The following is a 16,735-nucleotide window of genomic DNA, read 5'->3' as shown; positions in this document are numbered from 1 at the left end:
ATTAAATATTTACTTTGTGTCTACTCTGTGAAAAGCACTCTGTTTGCTACCTGTGTTGGTAGGAAAATCAGCAGTACTATTTAGACACAATTCCAATCCTTATAAAACAGTACCGACACATAAACCCATATTGCCTCGAAATTCGATATAAAACTTTTAATCCTACTATTTTACCCACGAACCTTGTTCTGATATTTATCTTTACTGGGCCAACACTCGCACACAAGAGTCAGGTACATTACATCATATGTTAATGATGATGAGTAATACCAGTTATAAAATAAACAGCAAATAACCTCCTCAATGAAAATCAAAGTTTCCAGACTTCATGCCCATCATATTCTGATGCAAGAATGCTACTATAAAATAAAGGAGAAAATATGTCTACTCATCCTTGATAAAATTGACCAAATGGTATATAGCTTTATATCTCATTATAATAAGGAACTTGGGACTTCCCTGGTGGTGCAGTGGTTAAGAATCCGCCTGCCAACACAGGGGACACAGGTTCGAGCCCTGGTCCGGGACGATCCCACATGCCGTGGAGCAACTAAGCCCGTGCGCCACAACTACTGAGCCTGCGCTCTAGAGCCTGCAAGCCACTACTGAGCCCACGTGCCACAACTACTGAAGCCCGCGCACCTAGAGCCCGTGCTCCCCAACAAGAGAAGCCACCTCAATGAGAAGCCCGCGTATAGCAACGAAGAGTAGCCCTCGCTCGCTGCAACTAGAGAAAGCCCGCGCGCAGCAACGAAGAGTCAACGCAGCCAAAAATAAATAAATTTATTAAAAAAAAATAAGGAACTTGGACATTTTACTGGAACTGTAAAATAAGACAGAAAAATATACTTTTATCCAAGAGGAAAGAAAATTTTGTTATTTTGTTTTTATGAAATTAGAATCTACTTATATTTTTTTAAATTTTCTACTTAAAACCACGTAGAAAATAACCCATGTTGTCCAAGTTCATTCGTTCTTTGAGAGAAGCTGTAACCTTTGGTTGAGGGATGTAGTCACCCAGGGACGACCTCATAGAACGTAACACCCCCCCCCTGCTCCCTCCCCACCTCATGCTCTCCCTTTGGCCAAATCCAGTCCTAAGCCACAGGCTAAGGAACCCGCTGCCATCACCCCGTGGTCAGCCTCTGAGACAGAAAGCAAGGTGGGGAGAGGGGAGAGCAGCTCTGAGGGGGCAAAGAAGACACGCTCGAACTGCAGGTCCCCATCCCTCCATTTCACAATGCCGAGCCAGCATTTTCCAGGCGAGTCTAGATCACCTTTAGTCAAGGGTAATGCTTCTCATTTCACCTTCTGGTTTCTTTTCTGGTAAAAACAGCATTATGAGTAATTAGGTCAAGAGACCGAATGCCACCGAATTAAGTCTGGAGGTATATGATAAAAAGTCGAGACATTCGATAGAGAGGTCAAGGGCTTGGGTTCTGGAGTCATGCCTGGGTTCTGATCTGTGCCCCAGTGCCCTTACATCCCAAGATCCACTGCTGACGGTGACCTCAGTAGGTGGGTGAGGGTTAAGTGAGATAACGTAGGTAAAGCTTTCAGCAGGAGCCCTGACACACAGGAAGTGGCAGCTACTTCTTGTAAGAAACTTACGTTACAATACACGGAGGTGTCCCATTCCTAGCTCAGGTTGAGTAGGGAACAAATGACCCTTGGGCTAACCTTGAGATAAGTGAGGAAATGAGAGGGTCTGAAAAAGGAGTTAATCAAAGAGACTGGTCAAGCCAAGCACAGCAAGTGAGTGATTTAGAACATACACACCTGGAGCAGGGGGAAAGCTGAGTCACTGGACTGTTTCTCTCACCATGATTAATGAACAGGTACATGTAACTGGAAATAGAAAATTGATTACAGGTCATTGGGAAGCCTTGTTACCAGTCAGCAGGACCCAGTCCAAAAGAGAAGGGCATCAGAACAGCATCCAGCTGAGATCACATTCCAGGCAAGAGCTGCACATGCGTGGAGAACAAGGGCTGTTGCTTCATTCTGAACCCCCTTCGTCCCAACAAGGCAAAACACTCTTAAAATCACTAAGGACAACAAAAGTCCACATAACCACAATGTCAGGAAATAGAGAACAACAAAATCTTCAAATTACTTTAAGCAGAAACAAACCAACAACAATTCCAGTAGCCCTCCAAGCTCCCACCCACTGGAGTCCTAGATCAGAATCTGTGCTGAAGGAAAATAATGCTACAGAAAACAGCACTGGGTCAATTGACAAAAATAAAATGTGAGTGGTAGATTAGATTTTTAAAGAAGGACCATTCTTTTTAAATAGCAAGCTGAATAGCACATCCGTGGAAAGACTTTGACATTTGAGAAAATGACAGCAGGGGTGGCCCTTTGGGGTAAGGAGCTGGTGACTGCTGTGGAAAGGGTCAGAGGGAGACTGACTTTTGTATTTTCTTAAAAGTTGTGCCATGATTGCGTGTGTGTTTATTTCTGATGACATATACTTTTTTTGAAATAAAGTGCGGGTTCCTGGAATGTGACATGCTCAGTTGCAAAGAGCATGGGCCCTGGGTCAGACAAACCCCATTGGTACCACTCATTCCTTGGCTGACCTCAGTCAAGTCATTTAACTTCTTAAGTCTGTTACCTAGACCATGCATATCTTGCACATATATATACACAATTAACTATGTGTTATCTATAAGAAATTCTGAGAAATGCTGAGATAGGTTAAAAGTAAAGAGATGGATGGGAGTTCCCTGGTGGTCCAGTGGTTAGGATTCTGTGCTTTCACTGCAATGGTCCGGGTTTAATCCCTGGTAGGGGAACTGAAATCCTATAAGCCATGAGACACAGCCAAAAAAAAAAAAAAAAAAAAAAAAAGTAAGAAATATGTGCCATGCTAATGCTAATCAAAGGAAAGCTGGAGTGTCTATTAATTTCAGACAAAGCAGCCTTCAGAGCAAGGCAAATTATCTGGGGGGAAAAAAGAAACATTACACAATTATGAAATGGTCAATTTTCGAAGAAAACAGACATACACTAAATGTATATGCATAAACAAAAGAGCATCAAAATATGTGAGGCAAAAACTGATAGAACTGAAAGGAGAAATAGACTGAACCACTATTACATTTGTGGGATGCCAACATATCACACCAGTAATCGAAAGACGAAGCATCGGGAAAATCAGTGGAGATACATAAACCTGAGCTATCAGTTATAGGACACGTTCAACAACTGAAGAATACACGTTGTTCTCAAGCTCACAGGAAACATTTACCAAGATAGACCACAATCAGGGCCATAAAACACACCATTAAATTTCACAGAATTTAATCAACACAAATCCTCCTCAAACTCTCAAAATATTGGAGAGGGGAGAGTATTTCCAAACTCCTTCTATGAGGCCAGCGTTACCCTGATAACAGCCAGACAAAAACACTACAAGAAAACTTCAGACCCCGAGGAGTTGGGTAGCCCTGTGTCTGGTGGAGAGTTTTAAGGCATCTCATTTCCCTTTTCAGGCTTGTTACCAAGAATGTCTCGATCTTCTTTTTCTCTCAATTTATATTTTCAATCTTGATATTTTTCTCTATTTTGGAAAGCCACCTCAACTCTATTTGACGATTCCAATAACATGGATGAACCTGGGAGACATTATGCTAAGTGAAATATACCAGTCACAGGAGGACATACTTATATGTGATTTCACTTATATGAAATACCGAAAATGGTCAAACTCATAGACACAGAGGTAGAATGGTGGTTGCTAGAGACCAGGGGCAGAAAAAATGGGTAGTTATTCAACAGATACAAAGTTTCAATCATGCAAGATGAATAAATTCTAGAGCTTTGCTGTACAACATGGTGCCATGAGCTAACAATACACTGTGGTGCACCTCAAAATTTGTTGAGACCTGCTGTATAGCACAGGGAACTCTACTCAATGCTCTGTAAAGACCTATATGGGAAAAGAATTTTAAAAAGAGTGTATATATATATATATATATATATATATATATATATATATATATATAAAACTGATTCACTTTGCTGTACAGCAGAAACGAACACAACATTGTAAATCAACTATACTCCAATAAAAATCAATTAAAAAAATTTGTTGTAGTGTCCTTACCACAATTAAAAACAAAAAAATTTTTAAATGTAATTAAAATAATTTTAAAAAGAAAAAATGTAGACCATTTATCCTTCAATAAGAAGTATAATACATTATTACAAGTGGATGTGTATTAGAAGTCCAAGTTTGGTGTAATATTAAGAAATCAGTCAATGTAATTCAGTACATTATTTGTAAATAGAATAAAAGACTATGGGTACGGCTTAGCAAAAACTTTCCCCTTCTTCATGAGCATCAGACCTTTGGTTAATCTCCTACCTTTCTTTCCCTGGAAGCTGACGATACATGTGAGTAGGTGGTGGTGTTTTTGATAACAGTAACCCTGGGAGATGAAACACTTCTGCTTAAGGATCGCTGTACATACACGACGGGAGTCCTCTATCTTTGTGCTTTTAGAGTGAGGGTCCTTGGGACTGGGCAGGCCCTTTTGGGGGGCACCAGAAGCTATGTTCTGGAGTCACTACTCGGATTATTTTCAGGGAGGGTTGCAGCTTCTAGACCAGGGGGCTCCTGCACGTACAGCAATTTAGTAAGGATTAATATTTAGGGTTTTGTATCTTCACTACCCCTTGACCGTAGCTCTTATTCCAGACACTGAATCAACACTTTTTAGGTAGGTCTATTTAATGCCAGCTAAACGGTTTCATACACAACCCACTGAACCATACACTTTGTTGTCAACACACCCTTTGGCAATTTTACTCCTCCAATTTTAATATTCAGTTCTTTTCTTAGCCAAAGGTTCTATGGTTTTAAATATGTACCTTCATTAAGAGTTTTAAATATATATCTTTGTTAAGAGTTAAGCCATGTATTTTCTGGATGGTGTGACAGGAACAATATTATATTTAAATAGACAACTCTAATTGATTTATTAAAGTATTGCTTTTAAAAAGATAAGCAATACTAATCAATTCTAATGATCAATCAGCTCCGCATTGTGTGAAGTTTGCGATGCAGGCTATAGTCTATAATGAGCCTGTATGCTTTTCCGAGCCGAAATAATTGGGTTTTTAAAAGTCCTTTTCTCTACTAAAACACTGAAATTACAAGATTGTTCTCTTGAGTAAAAACATGTTAATATATTTCTCCTGCTAAGGTAAAACCATTTTATTGCGGCGGGAGGGTACATGCCCTGCTGAGAGAACATAAGTGGCTGCGGTTTCCTGAAAGTGTTTCGTTCCAGTAACAATCCACTCTGCCCCTCACCCCAGCAGGTGCAAATGACTCACTTCTAAATCCAGTGAATAGCCAGACACATTTAAAACTTCGAAGTGTATTTTACAAGAAGATGTTTAATATCTAAGATATTTGATCAAATTTTCTTCATTGATTAGTGTATCAAGAAGGACCACTCAAATCTCCAGATTATAAGAAGTTATTGATTAATGCCACTTGTCAAAGGCTTAGAAGGTTATGGCAATTTAATAAAATTCACACATGAAAACACATTTCCCCTCTTTTGGAAAACACACAATTTTATCTCAGGTTTCTAGAACAACATTAGCTGAATGTAGGCTAACAATTTGTGTTAGGGTAGCTAGACAATTGATTTAAACTTTGATCTTTTAAATTTTCTGTGATATTGAGGGTGATATTCTGACACTGAAACATTATATAGCTATATCTTTTTTCTCCCCACTCTCACCACTTTTATTCAACATAGTGCTGGAAGCTCTTTTTTTTTTTAATTAATTTTTATTGGAGGATGGTTGCTTTACAATGTTGTGTTACCCTCCACTGCACAACAGAATGAATCAGGCATACACATACAGATAAGCCCTCCCTTTTGGACGTCCCTCCCATTTAGGTCACCACAGAGCACTAGGTGAGTGAGTTCCCTGTGCTCTACAGTGCGTTCCCATCAGCTGTCCATTTTATACATGGTATCAATAGTGTATATGTGTCCACCCCAGTCTCCCAATTCCTTCCACCCCACCCCTTTCCCCCTTGGTATCCATATATTTGTTCTCTACATCTGTGTCTCTATTTCTGCTTTGCAACTAAGATCACCTATATCATTTTTCTAGATTCCACATATATGCGTTATTATACGACACTTGCTTTTCTCTTTCTGACTTCACTCTGTATGACACATATCTTGCTGGTAAAGTTCAGGAAAGGTGACAACTGATATCAGTATAATATTGATGGAAATCAGACTGACTCCTGATTCCTACAAAGGTGTTTCCATGTATCAATCTTCCCCATGAAATAAAAAATACCTTTCTGGAATGAAGGAAGGATGGTATGGAAAACTGGGTGGTATAAATGCCTGCACTACTCCCTTCACCTTCTCTAACTTATTCTCTGCCCCTTTACCATCCACATCGTCTTGGTGACAGTTTTTAATTGTGCCCATTCTGTCCACTTGCATATACTGTGAGTGCCTGATGATTTTGTGGTAATCAGTTGCTCTATTTGATTGCTTCTAATACATTCTCTACTTTATTAATCTCTGCTGACAGAAAAAAATAAAATCTTCCCAAACCACCAGATACAATAATTTGTGTGCAAATCCTCTAGGAACCTCTACACGATTTTTCAAGCTTACATATAATGTCATGATTTGAGTGCTTTATTACACTTATTCAATTTAAGCTGATTTAGGCAAGTGCTATGTCTTATTCTTCGTATATTTAGACTTTTCCTAGTCAAGTCTAGCACAGAACATGCTCAGTCAAGGTTAGTTGAATTTAATTAAGTTCCTTTTCCATGGAAATACATTCTTAACTCCATTCAATAGTTGTTCTTCAATGTCTGTCCATTTCTCCAACACTCATCTTGTTTCAACAGCACAGCCTAACAGACACACAAGTTTCCTCTCAGATAATATAACACATTCGGCCTCTACTGGTCTTTTGCCTGCTTGTATACTCATCCAAGCAAAGATTATTGCCAAGGTCTCGCATGTGAAGAAATTCAATTAACGTGAGCCCGTTTATATCAAAGTACCCATGGCTAGAATGCTGTTTACACACTCATATTTTGTAATCAGAACGTTACAGCATCCTTTTAAAGTCTAGCCCTACTTCCATCTCTTTCAAAAAGCCTTCCGGGCTTCTAATTCATAATTCTTGCTGCTGTGTGAAGCCTCTGGATGGCCAACGTCAAGGTAAGAGATGGAGGCCTGCATCAGGGTGATAAAGACAGAGACTGAGAGTAAAATTGTTGCCATTTTGGTGATGGAAACCATTAGAATGAACAATGGTTTAGATGGATGTGGGGTAGGCTGAATAATGACCCCCCCAAAGATGGGGGACCATGTCTGAATCCCAGCAATTGTGGCTTGTTACCTGGTGAGTTCAGAGAGACTTTGCAGATAGGATAAAGTGGAGGATTTTGAGATGGGGAGAGTACCCGGGATTACGCCCGTGGGCTCAGGGTGGTCATATGGGTCCTGATAAAAGGGAAGCCGCAAGACCAGAGTCAGTAGTAGGAAACGTGACCATGGAAACGGGGTTAAAGTGATACGAGGAGGGAGCCCTGAGCCAAGAATGCAGGCAGCCTCTAGAAACTGAAAAAACATGGAAACGATTCTCTCCTGAAGCCTCAAGAAGAAGCACAGCCCTGCTACCATGCTGATTTTAGATCTCAAACCTCCAGAACTGAAAGAGAATAAATGTGTGTTGTTTTAAGCCACTAAGTTTGTGTTAATTTGCTGCAGCAACAATAGCAAACCAATATAGAAAAAATGAGCTAAACAATCAAAGAGATCTCCATCAGACGTGACTAAGGCTCCCCCCACCACCAGTGACGTCCTGGAGGCCAGATGGGGAGACAACTTCCACCTCCACCTGGTAGTAATGAGGTCCCCCTCCCCTTCAGTACTGGGCTGGTGTCAGTGGAGACCAGTCAGTGGGAGCAGTGATGAAGCCCTCCTGACCCCCGGGGCACGGAAGTACCCGTGGGAACCTCCGCCCATGCCCAGGAACAGCAAGGGTGCTTCCCACTATGTGTCAACGGAGGCCCGGTGGGGACCTTGGACCTCTGCCTACCCCTGTGTAATAAGGGGGGACCCACATTCTCTACTGGAGCAGTATTAGAGAGAAACCCCTGAAATAAAAGGTTTATATAAGCTCCTGAGCCTGGATTAAAATTACCGCAAAATTATTAATATTATCCATTTAAAATGAACTGGTACATCTAAATAAATAAGCAATAGGTTGCTTAAAGAAAGAACTATCAAATCTAAAAGTCTCAGGCCAACATTCTCGGTTTACTCCAAGCTTCAATTTTGCTAATGTGGCTGGCTTTCTTGAAATCTTGGGCTTTTGCCAGTGGTGACCTCTTTGTATGGTTTTGAAATTTTTTAAATGTAGTGTATGTGAATGGAAGCTGTTAATCCAAACATTCTTTTTCTTGTGCTATAATTAGACTTCCCAGTCATCCAGTATTTTTAATAATAGCATAGTTTCCATCTTGGCCAAAATGTAAATGCCAACGAGGAAACACGTTTCTAGAATGAAGCTGCTTCTTTCTTTTCACCATGTCAGTGTGCAAGAGATGAGGCATTTGATTTCAATCACCTTAATTAACATGAAGAATGTTCTGCTTTGATGTCACTCATTTTTTACTAGCATTATTCGCCTACCTGTTAGTTTGAATCCAGTGATGGTTGAACTATTTTTAATAAACTTCCTTATCAATACAAGACATAAATGTCCTTGGTATGGTTTCTGGTTCCCTGATTGGATGCTGAATAAGGTAAAAATAAGAAATATTTACCTTAACCCATAACCCTATGTCCTGACACCCCAAATGTGTTCTGTGTCAGTCCCATGTTTGTTTCACTTATAACTTAACCACATTGTGAATTTGTTCATGGGTGTTTACTAGGTTTTTGTCTGTGTTCCTATCTAGACTATGACCTACAGCCACAAAACTCTGTCTTTTTACCGTTCAATTCTCACTGCCTTGCCAAGGTCATGGATTAGCCACTTAATGAATGTTTGTAGAAGAAATGAGTGAATCACAGTAAACAGTCAGTTGAGTTGCTTCTTACAGACTTGGATTTTTGTCTCACAATTTTTCCACTGTAGTAACTTTACACTATTTCAATGATTTCTGTAATCTGACTATGCACAAATTGGATAGATAGATAGATAGACAGATGATATAAAAGTGAAAATTTTACCAATTTTAACCTGTTCTAGATGAGCAACATATCTTTTTATGGTCGAAGTTGTAGTTCCTTGGTTTATTTTATATTCATGCTTGCATCTTGCTCACAAATAATTCTGTAAAAAAGCTGTGCTTGAAATAATCAAATAAGTGGATTATGTAGTTATTTTCCTTTTAACCATTATTCCTAAAGATGTGCCAAATTATAGGTTTCTGAAAAGAATCTCTTTATTTCCATTATTATAAAAATGATGTGTGAGTACACTGGCATTCTTTCTGAGGTCTTTTGAATGCATGTATCTCCTTGTCAGGGAACTAATTTTTATCTTTTCTTCATGACTGTCTTTGTAGGAAGGTATCATTCACGCTCCTCCCTTTCCTTTACACTGTCTGACCTCGTCCGTAAGTTTTCTTCAGACCGTAGCTCGCACGCGGTGTGTGCTGCATCCACACAGAATCCCAGGACATGCATTTTGCTCTGAGCTTTTCTTCTCTCCCTAGTTCGAGAATCATTCACCTGATTTATAACTCTTCCAAGTTTCTTTTTACCTTGACTTCCCCAGTTTTTAAGGCATTCGGCAATTTTACTTTCTTTCCGTTCTAAGTACTTTTCTCTTCATCACAAAGCAAATCAATTGTTTTAACGCACGAGCCCGAGGGCAGGAAAAGCTGCCAGGCAGACCCTGGAACCTTCCATAGAGGCTCTGACTGGAGGTGGGGGGGCAGCGGTGGGCTTTCGCGGAACACGAGGCCCAGCACGCGGCCGCAGGATTGACAGGGAGGGGAAGCATATCCAGCACCCAGGGGACACTGTCTGTCTGAATCAAGGTTGCCAGTCCCTACCTTTGCCCTGATTTTTCAAGGATTGACTTCCAACTTGTGAGGCAGATGCTCTAAATTTCTGAGGGGGTTCATGAAGTCTGGCATCTACTTTGCCCCAAGCCCAAAGACTGACATAAAAAGAAAGAGACTTTTAACAATGTAAGTATTTAAAGTCTTGTTTGTTCTCTCTCTCTCGTTCTCCCTCTCTCATTCTCTCTCTCTCCTGACTCTGTACATGTGTGTGTATCTGTGTGTGTTATATTGAAGACCCCTTATTAATTTGCTAAAACTGTATACATAAATGATGCATTAAAATCAAATTTTCATTTTTCTGGAAATCAAGCCAATATGTAATACATAATTTATAAAATTTGGAAAATGAAGAAAATAAGAAATATTTACCTTAACCCATAATCCCATGCTTGTGCTCCTTTGTGATTATTTAATTATTTTTATCTAATTAATTGTGTGTCTATTTTCTCTCCTTGATGGTAAACACTATGACAGCCAAGACTGTGCCTGGTTTTCTTCTAACTATTAAAATTAACAATGCTTTGTGTGTAATATGTGTATACACAATATGTAGTTAATACCTAAAATCAAGCCTTGCTTATAGTGTATGTATATCCAAATACAGTTTATACACACAGAACATGATTGTGTAATTAAAAATTGTATTATATATTAGTTAACATTCTGTATTTTACTTTTTCACTCAACATTATACCATAAGTTTCATCATAAGCATTAGGTCTTTTAAACTCACATGTTATTACACTTCTCTTTCACAGCTGGGAAAATTGAGGCTCAAAGAGGTTAAGAAACTTGTCCAGGATCACACAGATAGTAGGTGGCAGAAGTGGGACTCTCATCTAAGGTCTATTTACTCTGAAGCAGTAGTACTCAGCCCCTAGTTTATTAGTCAGTTCAACACTACTAAAAAAAAATTTTTTTTCTCTATAAAATCTTGATGAATATCTTTATTTTGCCAACATCTCTGATTATTTCCTTAGAATATAATCCTCAAGGAAGTCAAAAATTCATAGGGTATGAGCATGTCTAAAACTATAGGAAGGAAGAGCCTTTCATGATGTTTTCATGGAAGTTTCTATGTCACTGTGCCTATAATGTGTTAAGAATAATTACTTTTATAAATAATATTTGCCCACATGATATTCTTTTGATTGCTGGGTTTGGTATTTTTAAAAAACCTCTTTATTATTACTGAGATTGACTATTCCCTATGTGTATTAGGATGTATTTTCTTTTGTGAAAAACGAATTCCTGTTGCCTTAGAACAAATCCAAACTCACTCTCATTATCTCCAAGAACCTTCACATTCTGTGCAATAAAAGTGCATTGACTGAATAAATTGACGCTATGTGAATGTAACCCTTTTCCCCACTATATATCTCAATTGTTCATGGTTAATATGTTGGAAAATTTTTTTCCAATTTAACCTATATCTGGACATTTCACTGAAAACTCCTCTTGAGCATTCTCACTGCAAACTGACACAAAGCATTGGGGTCTGTGTCAGGGTTGAGGTTCTCTGAATGTTTATATTGCTTCTCTTGGTTTTCCAAGTATGTAATCACATCATTTGCAAATAGCAATCATGCTTTCCCCGTTCTAGCAATTATATCTCTCATTTATTTGTCCTATACACAACTTTTGGTCATGACAGTAGGCAATCTAGACCTCTCTTTTCCCAAATTAAAGGCACTGTTTTACTAGTTTATAATGTTAACTAATAGTAGGGTATAAATATTTTTTAAAATGTTAAAGAAGATATTTCTATTTCTAGTTTCCCAAGGATTATATGGAAAAATATTTTTGAATGTTATTAAACGCATTTTCAATGCAAATGAATGTCTTAATTTGCAGTTGTTCTATGAAATATTTTATTATTTTGTTAGATATCTTAAACTTCATCTTTTTTATTATTGTAATGAATTATACTCATTTACGCTGACATTAAATACTGTAGAATATTTCAATTTATATTCTAAGTTGGTAGATCTATAGTTTATTTTTCCTGTGTTGTTTCCATATAAGAGTTGTGCAAGATTTAAAACTTAGAAAGCTTTGCACATGTTTCTAGAATATAAAAACTGCATATAAAATATGTTCCTTAATTTTTTTCTTATGTAATTCCCTGCAGTGGTCCACTTTCTATGACTCATCATCATAAATGACTAGTGTTAGAAGATCGGCTCGTCTATCTTCTCTGTTTTACACATGAAGAAATAGAAATCCAGGCTCTACATTACCTGTCCACTGTCACAGATGGTAAGGTGTCATCCGCACCCTCTCATAACATGTACACCTGCAGCCCCCAGCAACGGCAGAACCCGAGAAAGGGGTCTGGCTCCTGAATCACCATAGCAAGTAGCTCTGCCTGCCACACAGAAACACGGCCATTGCACTGCACCTGAGCAAATAATAACAGACATGAATAAAAGGATAAATCCAGGTGTTCTGATTTCTAACCTGGCCATTTGTAGATTTAATGATCGCCCCATTATTTAATCATGGCGATCTAAATATAAAAACAAATAAATATTGATATCAACTACTTTTTGGCCATGTAATTTCAGACAATAGTTATATGACTCCCCACTTGTCCTAGCTGGTCAGCATGTTCCGCAGAACCTCTGCAGATAGAAAGAAACACCAACATGTGAATACAGCCTATCCACGTGTACAATATATTGAAATTAGAAGCAACAGGAGAAAGAAGATAAATAGAGACAAATGACTCAGCTGAGCAAACAGAAATGCAGCTAAGGTCCACTGGAAATATATTATTGTCATTTTGTCTTTTTTGTTTTTGTTTATCTTCAATGCACCTGGGCAAAACTATGATTTCCAGCTATAGATGAGGCTGGCATTCGCCTGTAAATCCAGACATGGAGATAGCAAGCTCAGTAAGAACATGAACCATGCCCCAGAATCAACACTATAAATTTGCAATGCTAACATGAATAATTAAAAAGCAGAATTAGTCTGACACAGTTACTTCTTTATTATGTTAACATTTTATATAACACTGGAAGGTGTGGTAATAACTGAATAAAATCCACATCTTGTATAATTACACAGGATTATCCAAATAATTGCTAAGATAATGACACCACCACCGCCTGCAATCAGTGACATGACGAAGGGCATGGGTAGCCAATCTGGTGGTTCCATCAAGACTAATATTAGGTGAACCTGGAAAGCAGGTAAGTGCCCTGGGGTAAGCAGGTATCTCACACTAAAAAGAGGAACTAGGCTGAACATGATGAAGGAAAATTGAAAATTCAAATTCTAAAATAGAGCTAAGAATATATGTGATACAGGGGAAAATGGGAAATCTAAAATACATACTAGTCTTGGGCACCAAAGAACTATAGGTGTGAAGTTTTATTTTGTCTTTTATTATCACTTTTCATAGCTAAGATAGTTAAAACTTAACCTGATATTCTTGAGCAGAGTTGAATTTCAATTATTTTTAAATTTGCACCATATATTCAAACTGCTTTGGAATATACATTCTCCACACATTTAAATGGCACTGTTTTGAAAGTATCATGGCTTAAGACATGGAAAGGGGTTGACAGAGTGTTGTTCGCTACAAAATTCTTATAATTATTTTCAAAGACTAGCTGGAATTTTTGTGAATAATGTATTAACCTGAATTAATCTGAAAAGTAAATTATCTTTTAAACTTTTTTCCCTCTCATATAAATTAATGCTACTTGTGGGAATATATTGATCTGACTCAATCAAACAACACTTGTAAAGTTAATGAAAACCGAGTATCTGTAGATTAAACATAGAGGATGAATTGCTTCATGATATTTTGTCAAGCGCAATGTGAGTATTGCTGTTGAATCCTGTTTTCCATTATCACTGCAAAATGTTATTAAAAGTATTTGCGAATTCAAAATCATTAAATCTTTTGACCTCTACAAATGAAATAAGCCCTGAAGACACAGCATCAAAATTCTAATTCTCCTTCAAACCATTGTATATTTGAGGACTAATTAATTCATTAGTTTTTTTACACGATAAAGTTCATCTTGACTTTGCATTCCATTTTAATTACTTTAAGAGTTCAAGAGCTGATTTGAACTTATGATAATTTTACTTGAGATATGTTATCTTGAAAAATTTCCTCAAACTCTCATTTGCAAATACATAGTCTAAGATATCGCAAATATATTTAAAGGTAAAAGTAGCAAAAATGCAATAACCACAAATGAAAACATTGAAAATAAACACAAGGATGTGTTTGCCAAATCCCTTTATCTTATTTTCTTACCACCCTGGCCTTTTCTCCAAATGGAAATGCAAATGTGAAACCACAGTCTTCTGCCACTAAACCTCTTTCATGCCTCTTTTTAAATGTTTCATTCAGACTAGAGCAGGTAGTTGTTCCTGTGCTGAGCTGTGACTAGTTCTGAAACCTATTCTTTACAGACACTTCCCCAACACTCCTCTAATATTTCATAATAATCACTCTTTAGGCGAAGGCTTTTAAATGAGCCTGTTAAAACACAGATGTTGGAGAGGGAAACACAGGGAAGACTAGATTAATTCAACAGTCCCAAGATATTTTAAAAGGATCGTAGGGTTTATGGATAATTTTTATTCATAAAGTTTGGCCAAATGTGTTTGACTAATCATTTCTTTAAGACCCCACTTAATTCCATGTTCACTTATTCCTTCACTCCATAAATACTTATTTCCTGCCATGGACCAGGCACTGCCCTTGGTACAGTAACTGTTGAGGCACATTCTCCATGAGCACATCTTCCTTTGCTCCACCCCACGGGGCACCCTTAGTTCTCCTGTAGTCCCACAACGTACGGTCACTTAGCCTGCACTGACCCATATCCCTTGTGACTTCTGCTTCCTCTACCTGGACCATCAGCTCCTGGAGGGTGGTGGTCTTATTCCGTACACAGCACTGACCAGCATCTGATTGTAATGGTGCTGGAGATGCTGGTAGCCTAGAAGTTAAAAATGTGTTGTATACATGTATATTTGTTGGTTTCCAACTCACATGCTGTATTTCCTAATGCCCTGTTTGGGCTGACTGGCTTACTACCCACTGACAATTTGAACTGATTTCAGAATATCCTGATAGACTAAAAAAATATAGGGCAATATTTCAAAATCCGGTTTTCCAATTCCAATCTTGAGGGACAATTTTCATAATATATTTATTTCAGAGACTTTTAAGATATTGATTTGGGGGAGGAAAGGTGAATTTAGGAGTAGAATCTCTATTGCATTTAAGCTCTAGCTACATGGCTATTTCCACAAAATAGCTTCCATTGACAACAGTGTTCACTTAGTACCTACTATGTGCTAAAAAGATGTGCAAGGTGATATCTCATTGTGGTTTTGATTTGCATTTCTCTGAAGATTAGTGATGTTGAGCATTTTTATGTACTTGTTGATCCTTTATACGTCTTTTTTGGAAAAATGTCTATTCAGGTTTTTTGCCCACTTTTTCAGTTGGGTTATTTGGTTCTTTTGCTATTAAGTTGTAGGAGTCCCTTATATATTTTGAATATTAACCCCTTATTGGATATAGGGCTTGTAAATATTCTCTCACTTTCTATAGGTGCTGATTGTTTCCATTGCTATGAAGAAACTTTTTAGTTTGATGTAGTCTCACTTGTTTATTTTTGCTTTCTTTGCCTGTGCTTTTGGTGTCCCATCCAAAAAATCATCACCAAGATCAGTGTCAGTGAGCTGTCTCCCTATGTTCTCTTCTTGCTGGACACCTTAAATATGTGCAAGTTTAACACATCAATCATCCTCTGATAAAGCTGGGGAAAGTAAAGAAAGAAATTATTCATCAAAATTGAAAAAAATATGCAAGACATTGAGGTTATCATTGTGAAAAATATGGGATCCTTGTCAATGCAATTAGGGTCTAGGAACAGCTAAATAAACCATTACAACAACCACTAAGGACTGTCTTGAGGTTTGTACAGAAAGCAAAGGAAATACATGGGAAGCACATCTATTCTATTTTGCAGGATTCTTTGGAAAAAGATAGGGAGAAATTAGCCAAGAGGAGGAAGGTAAAGGATAAGCAAAGTGTTTCAGGTGGAATAAACTGGGAAGGTCCACCGATGACTAGGGCTATAGTTTATTGATTAAGCTCATGGGAATGTATGTGTCCCATCTTAAAGCAGCAGAGGTTAAGACATGTATATCCACCTCACAAGGGTTTATTTGTAAAGCTCAAATGAGATAAAAGTGTGAATGTGCATGAGAATATGGGCCTTTCTAACTTCACTAGGGTGGCTTATATTTACAGTAAAGACTTATTTTTAAATGATTATTCAATTTACTTAATTTATTGAAGTACAAGTAAAAATAATTTGTTATTAAATCTAGTTTATACATATTACTCTATTTATAAATATAGTACCACTTATCAAGTATTTACAAGGTTTTTATATCTTAGATGATTAAAATCCTTTATACATTGTAAACATTATAAATTTAATATATCCAGTTTCCTAAGTACCTAACTGTCTATCTAACAAGCAAAATATTTCTAGTTATTAAATAAGTCATAAATCTAATGAGTTATGCTCATAAAGTTGATTATTATAAGTTCTAAATATTACAATACTGCTTAAAATCTTAGTGAAAATT

At 37.6% G+C, this 16,735-nt stretch overlaps 1 protein-coding gene across 12 annotated transcripts in view; it reads right to left on the bottom strand.

The window, feature by feature from the left end:
* Positions 1 to 16,735, bottom strand: part of LOC132351928 (uncharacterized) — a 366,712-nt gene that overhangs the window by 105,072 nt on the left and 244,905 nt on the right. For 7 of the 12 annotated variants that reach the window (XR_009498526.1, XR_009498525.1, XR_009498524.1 and 4 more), the window contains one exon: positions 12,337 to 12,497. The exons of the other annotated variants lie outside the window; for them this stretch is intronic. The gene's annotated coding sequence lies outside the window, so the exon portion shown is untranslated. The remainder of the gene's footprint in view (positions 1 to 12,336; positions 12,498 to 16,735) is intronic. 12 annotated transcript variants of the gene reach the window in all.

The sequence above is a fragment of the Balaenoptera ricei genome, chromosome 17, assembly GCF_028023285.1.
Source record: "Balaenoptera ricei isolate mBalRic1 chromosome 17, mBalRic1.hap2, whole genome shotgun sequence".
Taxonomy (NCBI): Eukaryota; Metazoa; Chordata; class Mammalia; order Artiodactyla; family Balaenopteridae; genus Balaenoptera; species Balaenoptera ricei.
The sequence above is the reverse complement of the archived record's forward strand: the minus strand, read 5'-3'. Positions and strand labels throughout refer to the sequence as shown.